This window comes from Nicotiana tabacum, chromosome 2, assembly GCF_000715075.1.
Source record: "Nicotiana tabacum cultivar K326 chromosome 2, ASM71507v2, whole genome shotgun sequence".
In the NCBI taxonomy this organism is placed as follows: domain Eukaryota; kingdom Viridiplantae; phylum Streptophyta; class Magnoliopsida; order Solanales; family Solanaceae; genus Nicotiana; species Nicotiana tabacum.
The window spans coordinates 2,967,110-2,984,446 of record NC_134081.1 but is presented as its reverse complement, the minus strand read 5'-3'; the positions used below and the strand labels follow the sequence as shown (position 1 = coordinate 2,984,446).

At 37.3% G+C, this 17,337-nt stretch overlaps 1 pseudogene; it reads left to right on the top strand.

Annotated features, from left to right (window-relative positions):
- LOC107808524 (1,4-alpha-glucan-branching enzyme 1, chloroplastic/amyloplastic-like) overlaps positions 1-17,337 on the top strand; it is a 113,822-nt pseudogene that overhangs the window by 90,570 nt on the left and 5,915 nt on the right.

Below are 17,337 nucleotides of genomic sequence, written 5' to 3'. Positions count from 1 at the left end.
GTTGCGACCAAACACACTCACGCAAGTATACGCGGTCGTCAAGTAATAAAGTGACTAAAAGTCGGATGTCGAACCCACGAGGACTTATGATTAACTATTAACTAAATTAGACTATCCCAATTATCTAAACAAGAATAAAATCTAAAAATATTTTATTCTAAACTAATTAAATAAAAAATATAAATAATGAACTTTGAACAGAGAAAGAGCAGATTTTTATGATATCAATGTAATGAAAACGTTCTAGGGTTATGGGCTATCTAACAATCCTATTGTATTCTTCAATTGAATTGACCGACTAATTTATCTAGCTTATTGGTTGACAGGGTTAATATTGCTCATAAGAATCTGTCGAGTTCTTACTTGCCTATTCAAGCTAACCTAACGCCTATATGTCTATGGAGTTAGAATCAACAAGAACGCATTTATAATTCCTGTAAATTAACCAAGCAAGGCAATTAGGTATATGTCTATCCTAACCACGAATCCGTTCCCCGATGCCCGAGTTCAAGAACTTGCCCTACTCAATCCTATATGCAATATAGAATTTCCACTTTCGAGTTCAATTCTAGATTCGTAGATAATATTCAATTGGTGATCAAGCAATTAAATAATTAAGTGCAAGATTGAATAAATAAACTAATATGATAAATCAAGAAGTCAAAATCAATATCCGAATAACAATAGTCATGAAAGAATCACAACCCTAGAACGTGAAGTTTAGCTCCATATAGACATGATAGCCAAACAACAAATCATACAAAGAAACATAAAAATTACTAAGTTTGGTGGGAGAAAGATGGAACTTGATGAATTCCGGCCTCCACAGCTTTGTCGTGGCTTTTTTTCCCTTCCCAATATGTTAGATAGCCTAAAGGAGGCGTTTTTGGCTTATATATTGCGTACAAAAGTCGTGGGCCAAAGCTCTCCTATTCCTAGTCCAAATCGGCTTCAGGGATTGATGCTAAGGTGGATGCGACGCATCCACCTCGTCCTCCATTTCAATTTTGCCTGGGAAGGTGGATGCGACGCATCCACCTTGTCCTCTATTTCTCAGCTTTGCATGCGAGGGTGGATGCGACGCATCCACCCCTAGTTCCTCCATCTCAGCTTTGCCCAGGTGCGGATGCTATGGCGGATGCTATGGGCTGACTTCACTGCTAAGGGTGCGCGAACTGATCTTTTTCTAGATTGGATGCGACGCATCCAATCTCTCTTCCTCTACCTAGAGCACCTTTTCTTCATATTTTTGCACTCCAAACACCCTAATTCACCACACACAACTCAATTAGTCATAAAACCAATAATTAAACCATGTTGGGCATTTTAAAGATCAAATAACATCAAGAAGCGGTTAAAACATGGGTAAAGTAACATCAACACATATCGAAATATGCCAAACATCAATAAGCGAGAAGAATATCGCATCAAAATAATCTTTAACAAAATGTACACTCCTAACTTTTAGGAGACACGTGGAATAATGCCACTAAAAAGATCACTAAGTGAAAACCCCACAAGATTAAAAAAGACGGCTAATCAGTTGCACATGGAATACATTACCAGCCTTTCATTCCTCATATTTTCGAAGATTCATATAGTACTCCATTTTTCTAACACCCCACGTGGGCCCTTTGGCTCAAGAGTACACACTTCTTTTTTGGAAAAATATCAAAACATTGAAAAAATAAAATATTTGAAAAAAAAGATTCTTTTTCTTTTTTCATCATGTGTACTACCTGTGTTCACTTTTACTTGACATGTATACTAAAAATAGATTTTTATTTTTAATTGATACTTTATGCATATCAAGAGAAGATAATTTTTTTTCATGTTATACCCACAATATTTATTACTGATTTCGAATCATTTTCTTAAATCCAATAAAATATGCATCAATTAATATGAGTATCACGGTAAATTATGTACTTTATTTATTATTTTTTAAGGGACGTGAAAAGTCAAAACGTGCCAAGTAAAAGTGAACGGAGGGAGTATATATTTGTATTGGGAAAAAGAGTCTTGGAGCACAATAAAGTTATTATAGGTTCAAATTGTGGATACAACCATTAATACTTGTATTAGGGTAGACTGTCTATATTACACCCTTGAAGTGCGATCCTTTCTCTGCGTGAATACAGAATACTTTGTGCACCGAGATGCTTTGTGCATTGAGTTGTCCTGCCTGTTTGTATTTATATTAGAGTTCGACATTGAGTTGCTCGTCAAAATCTAAATTCGCCCAAAAAGATCCATATTATAAAATAAAGTACTTCATAATAAAAGTTATTTCATATGTAACACTTAGACTCAAAAACTCTAGTTAAGGATAAACGGGTGCACAACAACCTTAGAGTTCAAGTTGGCGTTGAATTGACGATGGAGAGTCTTGTGTGGAGTCTTTCAACCAATCCCCACGCACTATTATTAGTAGGATAAGATGTGGGATTTGATAAGAGGTACAAATATATCTTAGAATAAATTTATACCGTAAATTTAATTTCAAACTTAATCCATAATATTATATCTTATCCTATTTCATATATATAGTATAAATTAATCTTGAAATTATAATTTTGGGAATATAATCCCGCAAATAATTTAGTCCGCACCAAACAACCCCGAAGTATAAAATCTGTTTTCGCTATAGGATTAATTTGTCACACTATAAAATTGTGCTTGGGAATTTGGGGTTGGGAAAAAAACTTTTTGATTGTGTCTGCAGTATCACTTCTAATTAATTATACAAATATTTGCTCTCTTCAACCATAATTAATTGACACTTAAGTAGCCTAGTGGAGATATAAAACTAATCTGATATATGTATGTAGGGAAGATTTTTGCTTACGAGCCCGAATCCCGATCTTCTACAGTTGCAGCATCAGAGAAAGTCCTTGTTCCTGGCGGCCAGGGTGACAACTCCTTATCCTCAACTGAACAATTGGAGGTTGCTGATACAGTTCCAGAAAATGCCCTGGTATGTTTCATTAATCTCCAACCGCATGAAAAGAGAGTTCTTTTTTTTTGGAGGAGGGGGGTGGGGTGGAGGTGGAGGTGGCAAATTTTTTTGCAGAAACACTTCTAAATAGATATCTTTCTGAGTCTGCTTGAATGAAAGTGTTATTGCATTTTGTTCCCATGAGAACAGTGTCGTTAAAAAGTAGTCTTCTCAATATTTCCGTATTCTAGATGCCAGATGCGTGGCTTCTAGCTACAGTTGATGCATCATTGCTAACTCGTGAAAACAAATTTGTGTGCACTCTTAGTTCAAAGGGAGGCATGATTATGCTTTGGTGCCCTTAGGTTCTCCCAATAAATAATAGTAGAAAGTTATCTGCCCCTATTACCTACAAATTTGATGTGTTTGGCGTAACTGGTAACGTTTGTGCCAAGTGACCAGGAGGTCACGGGTTCGAGCCGTGGAAACAGGCTCTTACAGAAATACAGGGTAAGGTTGCGTACAATAGACCCTTGTGGTCCGCTCCCTTCAGTGCCTATAAAACCATGATTAATAAATATTACTTTTGCGGAGTTAAGAAAATGATACATAGCAGCTCAGCCTGCCACACTTAAAGCCATTTGTACAATCAGTTTGGGATTTTGGTAGAGAGATCCTTTCCATGATATTGGAATGACTAAGGCTTCTTGAACAGTCTTGTTTAGATAATTGCTTATCTCAGGTTATGAAAAAATATTTTTTGGGTCCAAAATCTCTTTTCCAATAGGCGACCTATTTTGTCTCACGCATGTATCAATTGAGGGAGTATCGGAAGTTTCAATGTCTACCATTATTTCCCTTTATTTTACTGTGGGGGTCTTTAGTCTCAACAAATGGCATCAAAACGCTCGGTTGTATTATCCCTATCGGTATATTGCATGTCCCTACAAGTGGTACTAGGACTAGGAAATAGTTTGATTCTGTGTAAGCATGGGCACCATTCACAGGAATAATACAAATTATCCTCATAATACTATTCATACATACGAGTTTTATATGTAGAGGAACTGTTCACATTCCATACATGAACGCTATCCACATTAAATGTCCTAAAATTCATAGAAGGTAATTAGACCCGTTATACTTGTATGAGCAGTATAGATGTCTTTTGGACAAATGAGAACTATTCGATGAATACTAGTGCAGGGCGTGCGTAGCTGTGCTGCATCATCAGAGGAGGATGTGAAACTAGTTTTGTCGGGGGAATTACCATTTGGTAACTGGAGAAAGGCATTTTACTATAAAGTGGGGACTAAGGCATCGTGTAGCAGATACCAGAGGATACTGAATATAGAGCACCATTCATGAGGAGCTCAAGTAAAATAGAGAGGCATGGTTTTAAAGTGCCAAGACACAACTTCTGAGGAGGTTTGTTTGTGGAGGAACGACTTTCAGAAGACCATAGGGAATGCCACCGGAGCTTGCCTAGAAACACAGCTCTGGAGAAGCTTGGGCGGGAATGTTCGACTTGTTTAACGCAATTGCAGAGAAATTTATCGATGGAAAAAAAAATGCTTACATCCTCTCTGTAACTACATAGGATGAGATCTCATTGCTTTTTTGATCATTAAATCTCTTGGGCGGGAATGTTCGACTTGTAATCTCATTGCTAGTTGCTAGATAAACATAGAAAATGTGGCGGTCTGGCCTTTTTGTCACAGACGTCTACTCTTTACAAGTGATTTCTCAACTTAACCGTCATGTATAGGAGTGGCAAACAGACGGGTCGGGTCGGATATGGTTCGGGTGGAAAGCGGATAATAAAGAACGGATAAATCATCCGACCCGATCCATATTTAATACGGATAAAAAACGGGTTAACCGGCGGATAATATGGGTAACCATAATATCTATGACTTCTTGAATATGATCACTTTTGGGAGAATTCCTAATCTTCCAAACTTGAGGAACCCCCAATTTGAGGCTTTACAAATGTAAAAGTTAAACCTATTAGTTATACATTGGTTATCCATTTTCTAAATGGATAATATGGTTCGTATCCATATTTGACTCGTTTTTAAAAAGTTCATTATCCAACCCATTTTTTAGTGGATAATATGGGTGTTTAACTTTTTTTTAACCATTTTGCCACCACTAGTCATGTAAGACCAGCAACAGCACTTAACCTTCATGTAAGACCTTTATAGATCTCATCCCAAATCTTTCGATAATTCTGCGTTTTATAGAAATTAAAGCAATAGTCTAACAGGATAAAAAGAAAAATATTTTGGGGCTATGAATTAACTCACTCTTCGAATAGCCTAACATGCATCCAAATATTTTCGAATGTTTCCACACCTTTCAATGTCATCTCTCATCTGTATCTAGTCCATCAACAATATAATCATGTTGTTTACTTATCAAAACAAAATCATGTTATTAACAACCCCCCCAACGACCGGAAAAAAAAACAATATCATCAACAAATAAAAGAAAATTATCATCATTTTAATTCTGAAGAGAGTCATTTTCGAACACTGTTTTTGATCTATTTATAGTTTTGATGGTGGGCCTTTATCTCTATATAATTCTCATACGTAAAGTAATTTGGAATCTCCTTTTCAAATCAATTTGGAGGCAACCTCTTGTTCAATTTATTAGGAGATAGATAAAGCTATTCATCGGATGCTTGATTGATAATATTTCCAGCTTGTGTACCTCTGGAATTGATCTTTGACTGATTTGATATCTCTAGTTTCGTACTCCACTATGATTGAAAGAAGACGCTTGGGTTTCGGTGGCTAGACGTGTGAGTTTTTGAATCTTGGTGGCATCTTTTGCACATGAGTTAAAAAAGCTTCACTAGTAAGATGATGAAAACCCTAAAACATTGTAAGCAGTGAGACTTCTCTAGCTTCAACAGTAATCTTGCTCCAACCACCGATTAGATCTGTAGATCCTTAGAGCATGTCTCTTTACTATATAATTTTAATCTTGTTAAATTGAATGTACAAATCTTTTTGGAATATAATAGAACCACTGACAATGCATATTGTCACTTTGCTTCATAATTGTTCTATTACTTTTTCTATTTTAGGCATCAACTGATGTAGATAGTTCAGAAATGGAACATGCTAGCCAGATTAAAGCTGAGAACGGTGACGTCGAGCCAGCAAGTGGTCTTAAAGGAAATGTTGAAGAGCTGGATTTTGCTTCATCACTACAACTAGAAGAAGGTGGTAAACTGAAGGAGTCCAAAACATTAGATACTTCTGAAGAGTCAATCATCGATGAATCTGATAGAGTTAGAAAGAGGGGCATTCCTACACCTGGACTTGGTCAGAAGATTTACGAAATAGACCCCCTTTTGACAAACCATCGTCAACACCTTGATTACAGGTAAAAATGTTTTCATTCGTTGAGTAATTTGCCTATTTTAGAGGCAGAATTCAATGATTGGGAGATTGAGAGATAATATTATATCGTCTATAGGCTGTTATACTTTTTCCTGTGATGATCTGGTTGATGATGTTTAGGTTTTATTATAGACTTCAATATGCTGCTGCTTATTAGTCCTATTGTGTACATATATATGAAATCTTTTGAACATTCTTCAGCAACTTAGTTGCAAATTATCTGCCATGACGTAGGATCTGTGGATTCATCTTTGAGGGTAATATGGCCCTGTTATGCATCTTGTCAAAACTTTAATTTCTTCCATTGCCTAGATTGGCATCTATACAAGTGAACAAATCAGCCCAATGATTCCTTGTGTTTTCCCATAGGCAGACCCCATAAGACGAGCACTCACTGGTTGAAACACCATAGAGTTGACCAATCATACTTTTGCTAATCACTACTCCCACATTCCTTCTTGTTGAGACTTGAGAAGTTTACCTCCATAGCCATTTGTATAAGAGCTTCAGTCATACTTTTTCAGGTTTCTTACTCCTAGACCACCGGCCTCCTTTCACTTCTGCATTTAGCCCACCTAAGCAGGTGGTACATTTTGGTTTCTGTATTTCTTTCCCATAGGAATGCCTTCTGAGCTTTGTCACACGTTTAGGACTAAGGAAGGTAGTGGTGTACTGGTGTTGTTGGAAGAAGACTATCTAGGACTCAATTAATAAATACTAGTCTGCCACGCATTGAAAGATAGTGCCTCTTCCAGTTTGACAGTCTCTTCTCCACCTTCTCTAACTCCATTCCCCTGCTGTGTCTTTATATTTGGCCCTGAGAGAACTCCCTGGTAAATGGCGGGTAGTTCCCCAATTCTGCATTTGATCAGGTCAGCCAGTGAGTGTATGATGTGAACTTTATTAACTGGGAAGAGGAAATTTTAGTTCATTGTTGATCCTTAGGCCAGGAACTGCCTCAAAGGCATCACGAATGACTCTTAGGTGCATTGGTTGCCTCTCCTCAGCATCACAGAGCATGACGGTATTATCAGCATAAACATGGGGGTAATGGAGACAATTTGAAGGTTTACTGGCTCCCCATTAAATCCCTCAATCCATCCCGTCTACAGCCACTTTCAGCATATTTCTAAGTGCCTTAATCTTTTGGCCATGGACAAAATGGGAGATAGGTGACCACCACTTGCGTGAACAAAGAGGGAGATGATCACCTTGTCCCAAGTCTCCTTGGGAGGGGAAGAAGCCTTCCGGGGAACCATTGACCAGTTAAGATGCACAATTTGGTCCATCTGACCCCTTTTTTATGCTTGGTTTAGGCATTACCAGCCACTGTTTTTGTTTATACCCATTTAAGATGCTTTATAATATTTTAGTCATTGTTTGAAACAGATGTTTTTTTTTCCAATCTGAATGCTCTTAATATTTTCTGTTTTGTTATTGTCATCGATGTTTGTTTTCAATTGCCGTGGTCCTATGTTGGGTTTTGTTTGTTCTTCTGCCTATGTTTGATTATTTGCTTTGTACATTCTTCGTTTTTGTCCCCCAAGTTTAATTCTTGAAGGACGCAATAGGTCCATAGCACAGCAACATGCTAGTTTAATTTCTAGTAGCAGTCTATCATGCTCTGTATTGGTTGGATTGTTCGTCAGCAGTTCTGTTTTATTCTTCAACTTTCCAATTTTACTAACTCTGAGAGCTGATTGCTCACATGTACTTCCAGAATTTTTGTTCTTTCTCTATGAATTGTTCGCTTTGTTGGATGTTCTTGCTCTCGAGACATTATTTGCATTTGGTTATGCAATTATGGTTTTGCTCTTGGTGTATCTATATGCCTCAGCATTTATCTGCTTCATTCTGCCCCAAGTGGCAGTGCTATCTTTCTCTGCAGTTCCTGCGCTTGGACATGTCCAGCTAAAATCTAAAGAATGTTTTTCTATGCTATCCACTTTTAGGTTTTCAGAGTACAAGAAAATGAGGGAGGCAATTGACAAATATGAGGGTGGTTTGGAAGCTTTTTCTCGTGGTTACGAAAAAATGGGTTTCACTCGTAGGTAATAACTGCTTTCTATGTTATTTAATTTTCTTTCTGAAGGTATTCGAGACCGGCCTTGTGCAAAACCTTGTCAATTTCATGCCATAATATTTTTTGTTGACGCCCACTTGGTACTTCTTTGACCCACACTCAAACCTATAGAGGAGTGAAATGGTGATATAGGTTGTAATATCGGCAGAAAAAAGAAAGAGAAACAGATTACATTTTGTATTTCGAGACATGTATATAGCAGCGGTTAATTCTTGACATGCTCAGCCCTTTACTAAAAATAGCTATCATCTAGTTTCTAGCAATCTAGGCATGGTATATATTGGAATTTGAAGTATTTGTCTCAGACAGCAGAAGTGATTCCCTGAAAGTGACCTTCCGAAGCTAATGTTTACGAAAAGGAACCATCTGGAGCTAGTGTTACACCTAATTGTTGGAAGAGAATCTATGTACTTATCCCTTTATTGTAGATCTTTTTACTTTCTGTTTTTCTTTTCCTTGGAGTAAGTTATATCAGATCTGTAAGCCTGACCTTACTGTAGATGCTCCTTCTTTCCCTTTCTAAGTTTGCTCTACTGAGAGGGGCTGAAGTACCAGTCACTGATTGCCTGTGAACTTTGTTTCCAGTGCTACGGGTATTACTTATCGGGAGTGGGCTCCTGGTACCAAGGTCAGTGTTTCCTTTCTTGTTTTGTTTTAGATTCTCTATGATAAAAAGGACCACAAAATTGATAACCACTTCTTTTTAAAGTAAAAGGTGAGAGAAACTAAGAGAAAGTAGAAAGGAGAACATTTATGTTTTTATTCTCAAGAAAGATGTTTAAGGACTTCTGACCTAAAGATGTTTCTTTTCTGATAGTTTAGAATATTGTAATTGCTCTACAGTTTCTATCATTTGCACAGATTATGATCTTCACCTTGGATGGACTTCTGACCTAAAAACAAGGATAAAATTCCTTTGGCTTAACTTATTAAAGTTAGGCTTTGTTACTTGATAGCATTGCTCACTAGCTCTGCAAGCTTGATCTAGGCTTCGACTTGGTGAGTCATTGACCTGGTCTGTAAGACTTATTCTGGTCCAATGTGATGGTCACTTTGAGGATGGAGTGAGAATGGACATGTATTGAGTCATCTATTCATTATAAAGGTCAAGAACTGAGAAACTATTTTAAAATACTCCAGGTTGCAAACTTCTGTATCCCAAAATAATTTATTGAATCATCTTTCTTCTGCCACTAGCAAGTAAAAGATCTATTTTGGCATGTAAGAATTAGCTCCCAGGATTCCTAGAACTACACTGACTCAAGATCAGCCAACTAAGTACAAATTTGTCTTGAGGAACACAACCATGATATTTTGACCTGGCTTGTCTTATGCCAGTATAGGTACCTATAACAGCAAACCAAGTGTTTCTCTTTTGGTTAGGGGTGCTTTTATCATAATAAAATGTTGTTTCTTGATTTTTACTTAGTCCGATGAGTTCAGTACGCTGATTTTACATTAAGGAGCCTTCTAAAAGAAAGGAGAATCCCTTCGGCAACACATAATTGCTGGATGTATGGCAGAACATTTTTCTGCCAAAGCTGCAAATTCTGACGTTTTGTGTAAACTGATTACTAAAAAGAAGGTGGCAAATTTTCTTGCAGAAACACTTCTAAATAGATATCTTTCTGAGTCTGCTTGAATGAAAGTGTTATTGCATTTTGTTCCCATGAGAACAGTGTCGTTAAAAAGTAGTCTTCTCAATATTTTCGTATTCTAGATGCCAGATGCGTGGCTTCTAGCTACAGTTGATGCATCATTGCTAATTCGTGAAAACAAATTTGTGTGCACTCTTAGTTCAGAGGGAGGCATGAGTATGCTTTGGTGCCCTTAGGTTCTCCCAATAAGTTATCTACTCCTATTACCTGCAAATTTGAGGTGTTAGGCATCGTATAAGCAAATAGTGCCTATAAATCCATGATTAATAATATTACTTTTGAGGATTAAAAAAATGATGCATAGCAGCTCAACCTACCACACTTAAAGTCCATTGTCTGGGAATTTTGGTAGAGAGATCCTTTCCATAATATTGGAATGACTAAGGCTTCTTGAGCAGTCTTGTTTAAATAATTGCAACAGACGCATGCTTATCTCAGGTTATGGAAAAATATTTTTTGAGTCCAAAATCTCTCTCCCAATAGGTGATCTATTTTGTCTACGCAAGTATCAATTGAGGGAGCAAACTTTGAACAAGATAAAGACACAAAAAGAGAGACTGTTTCCTTCGTCAATCCAACTGAAGGTATAAAAGTCAATATCACAACAGTATGTGAGGAATATAGTTACTTTGACAGTATTATGTTGAGAGTGTCTCTAAAGAGGGTATTTCTTTTAAGTGTATATTATTCTCTATGATACTAGAGTAGTAAGTGTATGTTATTCTCTATGATACTGATATTATTTTCTCTTTAGTCATGATTTTTTCCTTATCTGAGAATTGGAAGTTTCAATGTCTATCATCATTTCCCTTTATTTACTGTGGTTGTCTTTGGTCTCAACAAATGGTATCAAAACGCTCGGTTGAATTATCACTGTCGGTATATTGCATGTCCCTACAAGTAGTACTAGGACTAGGGAATAGCTTGGTTCCGTGTAAGCATGGGCACCATTCACAGGAATAATACAAATTATCCGCATAATACTATTCATACATACGAGTTTTATATGTAGAGGCATTGTTCACATTCCATACATGAACGCTATCCACAGTAAATGCCCTAAAATTGATAGAAGGTAATTAGACATGTTATACTTGTTCCACCAGTATAGATGTCTTTTGGACAAGTGAGCACTATTTGATAAATACTAGTGCAGGGCGTGCGTAGCTGCGCTACATCATCAGAGGAGGATGTGAAACTAGTTTTGTCGCGGGAATTACCATTTGGTAACAGGAGAAAGGCATTTTACAATAAAGTGGGGACTAAGGCATCGTGTAGCAGATACCAGAGTATATTGAATATAGAGCACCATTCATGGGAAGCTCAAGTAAAATGGAGAGTACGGTTTTAAAGTGCCAAGACACAACTTCGGAGGAGGTTTGTCTGTGGAGGAGCTACTTCCAGAAGACAATAGGGAATGCCACCGGAGCTTGCCTACAAACATAGCTCTGGAGAAGCTTGGGCGGGAATGTTCGACTTGTTTAACGCAATTGGAGAGAATTTTATCGATGGAAAAAAATCTTGCTTACATCCTTTCTGTAACTACATAGGATGAGATCTCATTGCTTTTTTGATCATTAAAGCTCTTGGGCGGGAATGTTCGACTTGTAATCTCATTGCTAGTTGCTAGATAACCATAGAAAATGTGGCGGTCTGGCCTAAAGATTTTTTTTTCTATGCTGTCCACTTTTAGGTTTTCAGAGTACAAGAAAATGAGGGAGGCAATTGACAAGTATGAGGGTGGTTTGGAAGCTTTTTCTCGTGGTTACGAAAAAAAGGGTTTCACTCGTAGGTAATAACTGCTTTTTATCTTATTTAATTTTCTTTCTGAAGGTATTCGAGACCGGCCTTGAGCAAAGCCTTGTCAATTTCATGCCATAATGTTATTCGTTGACGCCAACTTGGTACTTCTTTGGCCCACACTCAAACCTATAGAGGAATGAAAAGGTGATATAGGTTGTAATATTTGCAGATGAAAGAAAGAGAAACATATTACATTTTGTATTTGGAGACATGTATATAGCAGCGGTTAATTCTTGACATGCTCAGCCCTTTACTAAAAATAGCTATCATCTAGTTTCTAGCAATCTAGTCATGGTATATATTGGAATTTGAAGTATTTATCTCAGACAGCAGGAGTGATTCCCGAAAAGTGACCTTCCAAAGCTATTGTTTACGAAAAGGAACCGTCTGGAGCTCGTGTTACACCTAATTATTTTGAAGAGAATCTATGTACTTCATCCCTTTATTGTAGATCATTTTACTTTCTGTTTTTCTTTTCCTTGGAGTATGTGTATGTTATATCAGATCTGTAAGCCTGACCTTACTGTAGGTGCTCCTTCTTTCCCTTTTGTAAGTTTGCTCTACTGAGAGGGGCTGAAGTATCAGTCACTGATTGCCTGTGAACTTTGTTGCTAGTGCTACAGGTATCACTTATCGGGAGTGGGCTCCTGGTGCCAAGGTCAGTGTTTTCTTTCTTGTTTTGTTTTAGATTCTCTATGATAAAAAGGACCACAAAATTGATAACCACTTCTTTTTTAAAGTAAAAGGTGAGAGAAACTAAGAGAAAATAGAAAGGAGAAGATTTATGTTTTAATTCTCAAGAAGCCTGTTTAAGGACTTCTGACCTAAATATGTTTCTTTTCTGATAGTTTAGAATATTGTAATTGCTCCACAGTTTCTGTCATTTGCACAGATTATGGTCTTCACCCTGGATGGACTTCTGACCTAAAAACGAGGATAAGATTCCTTTGGCTTAACTCATTAAAGTTTGGCTTTGCTACTCGATAGCATTACTCACTAGCTCTGCAAGCTTGATCTAGGCATCGACTTGGTGAGCCATTGACTTAGTTTGTAAGACTTATTCTGGTCCAATGTGATGGTCACTTTGAGGATGGAGTGAGAATAGACATATATTAAGTTATCTTTTCAGAATAAAGGTCAAGGACTGAGAAACTATTTTAAAATACTCCAGGTTGCAAACTTCTGTATCCCAAAATAATTAGTGAATCATCTTTCTTCTGCCACTAGCAAGTAAAAGATCTATTTTGGCATGTAAGAATTAGCTCCCAGGATTCTAAGAACTACACTGACTCAAGATCAGCCAAATAAGTACAAATTTGTCTTGAGGAACACAATCATGATATTTTGGCCTGGTTTGTGTTATGCCAGTACAGGTACTTATATCAGCAAATCAAGTATTTCTCTTTTGGTTAGGGGTACTTTTATCAGAATAAAATGTTGTTTCTTGAGTTTAACTAAGTCCGATGAGTTCAGTACGCTGATTTTAGATTGAGGAGCCTTCTAAAAGAAAGGAGAATCCCTTTGGCAACACATAATTGCTGGATGTATGGCAGAACATTTTTCTGCCAAAGCTGCAAATTCTGACGTTTTGTGTAAACTGATTACTAAAAAGATAAGGTTCAAGTGCAGTATACGGTGAAATGAGAGATCAATAATGTGAAATAACGTGGAAAGTCATTGGTGATCTCCTTATATGTCCATCAGTTGTTATACCAACTTCTGCATTTTATTTATGATATGATAATATCGGTTTTGTGAAAGTCTAAATTGCATGTATATCCTATGCTTTCCCTTGCAGTGGGCTGCCCTCATTGGAGATTTCAACAATTGGAACCCAAATGCTGACATCATGACTCGGGTATATCCCTTACAGTACATATCCAAGTGGTTCTGTTGCCATTTTTGTTTGAGAGCCTTGTGTTCTTTACATTCGATTGTCTTTGCTATCAAAGTTTCTAGCAAATGTCTCGTATTCTTATTTCTGTTTACCTTTTTTATTACCCCTTTGTTGATCGAGTTATTTTGGCACGTGATCCCCTTTTTAAATTTGCATGTTACAAGGGAGTCTTTGCAAGAAAATATGGATTTCTTAAGATTTCAAAGTGACAGTTTCTTGACTTGTTTCTAGTAAGGCTCATATTTCGTTAGTTCCTTGATAGTAGGGCTGAAAATAACGACACACTTTAAATTGGTATTCGGTGAGAATAGTGCTTTCTATGTCTAACTGATCTGGTTACTTATCAAAAAAAGAAAAGAAGTCTAATTATTTTGTCAGATGTTCCATTGATCTGATAAAATGAAATATTCAAGATCTGGTGTTGTTCTTTAGAACATTTCTGAGTCTTTCAGAATTCTGCTTTACTTCTACGAGCATGCAACAAAATTCCTTCCTTTTCAGTTCATTACACAAAAGGGATCAACCGGATATTAGACAAGTGTACAGGTCAAAGAGGAGCTATACAAAAATTATTGCTCTCTGCAGAAGACATCCTATCACCTATACAAGTTGCATCTTTTGAGTACTCCTGAAGTACTCTAAGCGAACATCATACGTTCTGTTTGGAACAAAAGAAAGTCCCATTTGTACTTGTCAAAAAAAGGAAAAAATTTCACTTGCTCAAGAGATCTTCTATTCTCTTCTTTTCGAATTGACAGAACCATCGCTTGAGGAATTTCTGTCCAAGCATTATCTTTATTCCTTCTTTCATTTATTTTCCAGTTTTCCTAAAGATTTTTCAGGCATTGTCCAACTACTTCCTGAAATTTTATGGATCATATTCCATAATTGTTATACAATCTTGCACTGCTATAGTAGATGAGTCGCATCTTCACTAGCTCGCATTGTCTTTCTCTTCTCTTCTCTTCTCTCCTTTTTGCCCCTTGGGGCAGGGGTGGGGTGGTGGTGGTGGGAGCAGGTGGGTGTTACAGAGAGTTTCAGTGTTACGGTTATCTTCTGTAATTAATATGTTAACAATGAAGGATATGTAGAAGGATCATCTATTTGCTTTGCATGTTACAATGTTAAGCTCTATGCAGTGGTGGTTGCATAAAACTAATTCATGATCCATAAGTAGAACGAATTTGGTGTCTGGGAGATTTTTTTGCCAAATAATGCGGACGGCTCTCCTGCAATTCCTCATGGGCCTAGAGTGAAGGTATGTTCATTTTCTACAGTGCTCTAATTGATATTTGGGTATTTTATCCATTGGCTGTCGATACTACTGTTTTCTACCTTTCAGTTAAAATACTTGTGTCAAAGAATGCTCAAGAATTCTTTTTAGTTATATAGGTCTATTCACTTCTAAGCCTGCTAAGTGCTGGCTGCAAACTCTTTCAAGGAGACACCCCTTCCAAAGTTTATAGCATCTCTGTCTCCCTTCTCGCTCTCTCTTTCAGGTAAGGGTCACAAGTGGACCGGCCCGGGACCGCGGGCCAAACGGGCCAAGTGGGCCAAACGGGCTTCTGGGCAGGCTCTCTACTTTGGGACCGCTAGGACCGGGACCGTTTGGGACCAAACCGGTCCCTGGCCGACCAAACAGTCAAAAATTTAAAAAAAAACAATTCTGCCCGTTTGGGCATGTAAAATATGGTCGTTGGGTCTGTCAAAATAGATGTTGGCTATTTACAAAATAGCCATTTAATCCCCCAAACTTTGTTTTAACCCCAAATATTTTATAATTACACTTTTTCCCTATTTTCAACTATAAATACCCCCTCATTCTTTTATTTTTCGTATAAAATCATCAATCTCTCTCTAATTTTCTTCTATAATTGCTATTATTGCTTACTTTATTGTTACAATTTATGAAAAAATTGTGAAGTTGGTGAATCAGTCTTCAAGTCTTCAACGATAATCAATTTTCAACAAGTTGTTCGTCAATTTAGTAAACTCGTTCCAACTCTTAAGTTTTAATATTATAGTTTTGTTTGTTTTATTTATTTTCTATTATTTGATAAAAATAAGGAAAAATCCAAGAGTGACGAATCTAGTGATCAATCTGTTCCTCCTCCACTGCCCCCGGCTCCCCGAACCAAATCTCATATCCGTCCTACACATGCTATTCTTGATAGCGATAATAGTTTATTACAATTTACTGAGAGTTAATTTTTCCATAATGTTGGAGCTGGTGAACAATTAGACCATGAATTAATGAATGCTCTTTATTCTAATCCAACTATTGATAAAAATGATAAGGAGGAAATAGATTTTGATGAAACTCAACCGGATGACGATACACCCACTAGTGATAACCCTGCTAATCCAAATAATGCCCCATCTGATACTCTTGTTACTGCCCCTACTTTTTCTAGATAACCTACCAAACAGACGGAAACATCTCATGTTTAGTCATTTTTTACTCAACTAATTCCAGAAAATAAGGCTAAGTGTAAAACTTGTGGCACGCAGTTAAAATTTAAATATTTTCAGTCACGCAGGGGGGAACTTTGTCTAGACACATATTTGTGAGAAGGCACGGGAGAAAATATGTTATTGATATTAGATGATAAATACAATATAAGAGGTCCCTATTTATAACTATACACTACAAAGAGATATTACTTATCTTTCAATGTGGGACAAGACTACACTATACATACTAACACTCCCCCTCAAGTCGGTGCATACACATCATATGTACTGAGCTTGCTACACATGTAGCTAATACGAGAATCAGTAAGAGACTTAGTGAAAATATCTGGTAGTTGATCATTCGACTTTACAAACTTTGTAATAATATCTTCTGAAAGTATTTTTTCTATGATAAAGTGACAGTCGATCTCAATGTGTTTAGTCCTCTCATGGAACACCGGATTTGACGCAATATGAAGAGCAGCTTGGTTATCACACACTAGTTCCATCTTGTTGATTTCTCCGAACTTTAGCTCCTTGAGCAACTGCTTGACCCAAACTAACTCACATGTCGCCATAGCCATGGCTCGATATTCGGCTTCGGTGCTAGATCGAGCAACTACATTCTGTTTCTTGCTCTTCCACGAGACCAAGTTACCTCATACTAGAACACAATATCCAGACGTATAACGTCTATCAAAAAGTGATCCTGCCCAATCAGCATTTGTGTACCCAATAATCTGCTCGTGGCCTCGATCCTCGAATAATAATCATTTGCCTGGAGCTGACTTTTTATACCGAAGAATGTAAACAACTGCATCCCAGTGACTATCATAGGGAGAATCCATAAACTGACTTATAATACTCACCGGAAAAAAAATGTCAGGTCTAGTCACTGTGAGGTAATTCAATTTGCCAACCAACCTCCTATATCTCGTAGGGTCTCTAAGAGGCTCCCCTGTCTAGGCAGAAGCTTAACATTCGGATCCATAGGAGAATCAATAGGTCTGCAACCCATCATTCCAGTCTCCTCATGAATGTCTAAGGCATATTTCCGCTGTGAAATAACAATACCTGAGCTAGACTGA